We start from the raw sequence: 6000 nt of genomic DNA, 5'->3' as shown, positions 1-6000 counted from the left end.
AATAAAATAATACTAACATGGACAATTAAACAATAATATACCTCAAAATAAAAATTAAATTATCGATTTAGTCGTCAGCTAAATCAGTTTTTTTTCCTCCAAGAGTATCCATCTTGAACTTCGAAAGTTGAGTATTTGTAAGAAGAATATAATAATTTTAAAGATTAGTTTTTTTATCTAATATTTCAATGCTTTTAATTTATTTTTATGAATCATTTATCTTTTTCGAATAATTTTGTAAGATTTTATCTTTGTTTAGTTATTGATTTTATTATTATAATTTATGGTTGGAGTTGGCCTTAAACTCTGGTCTGTGTAAATCACAAAATATAATATTTTATTGAAATTATGATAACAACCATAGCGTATATGATGGTTTAAAAAAAAAAACCATAGTGTATATGATGCTACCGTAAAATTTGAGAATATAAAGTTATTTTTATAAAATTCTTTGCAAATTGCAATTCCGTTTATGGACTATCCATGCAGATACTTTATGGCAGGCGCAGCTGTTGCAGCATCTTCCCTGTTGATGATGATGAATGAGTGTGATAAATTTCTTTAAACAGGAAGATGCTGAATGAGTGTGATAAATTTCTTTAAACAATCAGTATAATTAATTGATGTGTGAATCTACACTTTTGTTAGGCCTTGTATCTTCAAGAGAATTAACGAAATAGGATCATCATATAATTATTTTTAATTCACGTGATTCAAACTTAAGGTGATTAAAAAACATACTTCTACTTATTATTTTTAAATTTTTTTTTTGTGAATTAAAGTTTATAATTTATATTTTTATTCATAAAAAAATTTAAAAATAACGAGCGAAATTATGTTTTTTAATCATCTCAAGTTACGTGCAAAACTTAAGGTGATTAAAAAACATACTTCTACTTATTATTTTTAAAATTTTCTTTTTCTGAATTAAAGTTTATAGTTTATAATTTTATTCATTAAAAAAAATTTAAAAAATAACGAGCGAAATTATGTTTTTTAATCATCTTAAGTTACGTGCAAAAAGTCAAACTGACAAGTAAATAGAGACGGAGGGAGTAATAACATGGTAACTTATTTATCCCATAATTATTACTCTAGGTTCTGATGACTGAGTTTTCATTTTCTTTTTTTTAACTGATGAAGAGTTTATCTAATCATGCTCTTCACATTTTAATCAATTCGGCACGGTTTAAGTGAGGAATAAACTATTATAACCGATTAGTTTTCTGATTTAATAGAATAGACGGGGTTCTTGATCACTATTTTAGTATTTTTTTTAACCTACAAAAAGAGATATTAGAGTTAATTAAAAAAATATTAATATGAATTATTAGCGGCATATTTTAATAAATTAGCTCTATGACTGGCTAGGATATATTCTAGCTATATTTTAAATTTTCAAATATTTCAATGGACAAGCTAGCAACATTCATTTGACTGCAAGTCCGTTTACTTTTCCTCCATTCATCAATCATCAGAGTGATAAGCAATTTTTATTAAATTTTCGAGAATCGCCAAATTTTTATCAGAATAATAATATGTGTCTTATATATAATTTTAGATAGGAGTTAAAAATTATAAAAGCGATATAATATTAAAAATGTATTTTTTTTTTCAAATACAGATAAAAATAAAAATGATACAATAAAGAAGATCTCAATAATTCCACGTCCATACCAAGTAATAGTAAATCAGTGAATTAAGTTACCAATTTGTTGTTCAAAAAAAAAGGGAAGTTACCGATTTGTAAACCAAACTGCCAATTTGATGCTTCTCCGACTAAATATGGACAACTGCATCGTAATATTTAAGCCCTCAACTGATGTTTTCAACAATCATATATACGTTCTAAAAATTCAACTCTAGGATGCAAAAAACCAGAACTGTTGTAGACATGCAAACCAGCTAAATTGTGGTAGCCAATACTCCCTCCGTCCCATCAGGATGCTTACGTGCACTGTTTGCACGCATTTTGAGGCTCTCGTAAAGTATAGTTCTATTACATATTTTTAATTTTTCCTTTTTTTGAATTAAAGTTTAAATGTCAAACTTTTTTTGGGGATTTTTTTTAAAAATAAATATATAATGTAAGTATACTTTATAGGAGCATTAAAATGCGTGCCAAAAAGTAACGTAAAGAACCTGGTGGGACGGAGGGAGTATAATATTACTAAAAACCTTAAGCCGGCATTTTAGAATCCATCTTTGCTGATGAGATAAATGCCCGTCACAAAATTACTAATTCAAATAAATTTGAAATTTCTATTATCCGAACTGATTACCAGTAAGCTGGTTTGTTCCACATTTTAGAAATATAGGACGTCATATTTCATTATTTTGTCCCAACAGGCAAGATATCTACATCCATCCGAAAAAAGTAGTGATACTTATAACCTCTAAATTTATCTATCAAAATAATTATCATTCTACGTTCCCGAATGACAAGTTTTCTTCGATCATGTTTTTCACATTTTAATTAATATAGCCGCAGTTTAAATGAGGAATAAACTACTATATTACATGACTAAGCAGGTAGTTTTGTGTGACTAATTACACTATCTATGTATTCGTTTTTATGATTAGTATAGTCGGTAGTGCCGATATTCTTTCAGCAAGTAGAAACTCAAAAAGAGATAACAGAGATAATTAAAAAATATATTGAGAAAAACCCTCATCGCCATCCTTGGCTAAATGTATTTTTTTAAAATTCTTTATAAATTGTAATTGTTCATGGAGTATGCATGCAGATACTTGCAGCATCTTTCATTAATGAGCTATTAGCATATGCAAGTGAAGAAGTTGGACAGGATTTCGAATTTTGAGGGGTTCATAAACTTCTATGTATATTATATATTATACTTAATTCCATTAAATAAATTGTATGGTTATTTATTTATCATCAAATCTTTAATTTTTTGTATAAAAAATTATATAAATATGTAATAAGAACCTTAATGTTCATAGTCCCTAAAATTTATTTTATGTAGTTTTCTTTTATAATTTATAATTTAATATTTGTTTGTAAATTAATTTTATATTAAATAACGTAAACAATCACATATACAATATAATATAACTTATTTGTAAAAATAGATTATTCAATATAACATTGTTTTATATTAATATACATAATATTACTATTATATAATTTATTATCTATGATTTTTAACAAAATAAATTTATATAAAAATATAGTTTTTACATTGTCTGAGGCCTCATTTTCTCTTTTGAACCGGGCATCCCATAATGATTAGCCGGCCCTGACGAGTGTGATTAATTTCTTTAAACAATTAGTACTATAATTAATTGATGTGTGAATCTACACTTTTGTTTGGCCTTGTATCTTCAAGAGAATTAATAACATAGGATCATCATATAATTATCTTTAATTCATGTGATCCAAACTTTCAAGTCGAGCTCATACAGAACAGCGGTGAGAATGGTTTTAAAATCGATAGTTAGCACAGTTGTAGTTGGCATTAGTTGGAGTTATAGTAATTGAGCTATAGGGTTGACATTATGGATATGTATATTTAAAAGTGAATATATTATTAGGATTATGACGCCAGAAGAATAATCACAGCTTATAAAATCACTAAACGTGTTAGTCGACCTTTGACAAAACAAAAAATAATTATTTAGAAAGCAAAACTCCTGAATAATGATCATGTATGAGCAAAGACTCTATCTGAAGCTATGTAGAATTTCTTTACTTATAAGTAGCTTCCACAGGTAACAAACAGAGTACACTGCACCAATATTACTAATCAATCAAGTTTTAGATATGGCTACAATGGTTAGGCCAGCTGTAGCAGAAAGAAACTACCAAGTACCGCGGGTGCAATCTCCACCACCTCCACCACGACCACAGCTGCAAGCACTAGCTGTTGCAGACAATACTTATGTACCTGTGCAATCATTTCCACCTCCGTCACCTTCAATACCACCACCGTTAGCTATAGGAAATCAAGATAATGCAGCGAAACCACCACAAAAGGGAAGCTATTATCTGGTGGCTGAAGCGGTCTTAAGGGTTTTATTGTTCTTATTTAGCCTTGCAGCTTTGTTGATTTTATTGACTAGTAAGCAAACAATCGAGCTTAGAACCCGAGATCCTCCCTATCATGGACCTTTTTCTCTCAAATACAACACTTATTCCCCAGCCTTGAAGTAAGTTTTCATATACTCCTAGCTAATTATATAGTCATTACTGGAAACTGCAGTACAAGACATCATGGCACGCGAATCTTCTACTGAAATAAGTTGTACTCGAATGCCAAGTCTATTAATAATATCAATGCTGTGTGATATAGCCTGATAACAACAGTCTTATTGCTTTCCTTAATCTCTGCTGCATCAAAGGTAGCTCTCGATCAGGAAACGTGCTTTACCAATTGATAACAACCTTAGACGTGGTAAGATTTTCCCTACCCTTTGTAGTCTAATAATTGTTCTGCACTTTTAAAATGTTCTCACGCTAAAACTGTACCCGTTACTGCAATCTATTAATACAGCTTTCTAAATGATATGCAGGGGATGTTAAGAATCGTTGGTTCAGCTTCTGGAGCCTAACCCTAGTTAATTATACTCTCCGTTCTAGTGAAGAGTTTTCATTGATCATGCTTTTCGCATTGTAATTAATTCGGCACTGTTTAAATGAGGAATACACTATAATATTACATGACTAACCTAGCTGGTTTTATTACGTGACTAATTACACTGTATTGTTATGTATTGGTTTTTCTGATTTAATAGACGGTAGTTCCTCAATCACTCTATTCTTTTTCTCTGTTCTTAACTTTATTCAATGTTAAATACCTTGTATATATTATTGACTAGAAACGGTAAAAAAAAAAAGATATTAGAGTTAATTAAAAAAATATTGAAACGAATTGTTGGCAGGAGATTTCAGTAAATTAGCTCTATGATCCATGTGAATCACGGGTATATTTTAGCTACTTTCTTATTTTTAGATATTTTAATGCACACACCGCGTACAAGCTTGTAGTATTCATGTTGCTGCGAGTCTATTTTTGTTTATTACATTTGTTAGGAGTGTGTTTTTCTTGGTTGCAGAGTCTAACATGATAGTGAGAGAGAGCCTATCTTCAAGCTCGGATTAATATTTTTTTTATCAAATTTTCAAGAATCGTCAAATTTTCATCAGAACAATATGCCCTATGTATAATTTAAAATATAATATTCATTTTAAATAGGAAGGTAAAAACAAAAGTGACATAATATTAAAAATATAATTTCTTTTAAACAAGAGATTAAAATGAACATGATACAATCATCTCAATAATTCCACATACACACTAAATAATAGTAATTCAGTTATGATCAATTTGTAATTTGTAAACCACATCGTAATATTTAAGTCCTCAACTGATGTTTTTAACAATCATATGTTGTATAAATTCACCTCTAGGATGCAAAGAACCAGAAACCTGAATTGAGCTAGCCAATATAATACTAAAAACCTTTAGCAGGCATTTTTAGCATCCATCTTTGTTGATGTAGTCATGTAGGTAAATGCCCATCACTCCACAAAAAACCCTGTACCAATACAGCATCAGCCATAACTTGGGGATTTACAAGAATATAATCAATTATTAATAACATAAAGGTTTAATGGCTTTTTAACCCTCAAAATTTGAGATGTACCGACACGGTCATAATATTTTAACTCGGTAGATTCAACTTTCTTAATATTCGATATGTTCGTTTAACCCTCGTACCGGGATGAATGTAAAAAACGATATATAATTATCGTTGAACTTGATAATTAATATTTAGACTAAAGTTTGGGTGTTATTTTTAAACCCTAAAATATACACATCTAGTGAACAGTTGACAAGAAGAAAAACCGAAGAAAAGAAGAAAACAAGCGACTGAAGTTCTAAATCGTGATGGGTAGCAGCAACTGAGCTTTTATTTTGGCCCGTCCTCTCGTTTCTTTAACTTACCTAAAATAACAAATTTTTAATTTTATAAAAT

Source organism: Daucus carota, chromosome 8, assembly GCF_001625215.2.
Source record: "Daucus carota subsp. sativus chromosome 8, DH1 v3.0, whole genome shotgun sequence".
Lineage (NCBI taxonomy): Eukaryota > Viridiplantae > Streptophyta > Magnoliopsida > Apiales > Apiaceae > Daucus > Daucus carota.
Note: the sequence above shows the minus strand (reverse complement) of the source record.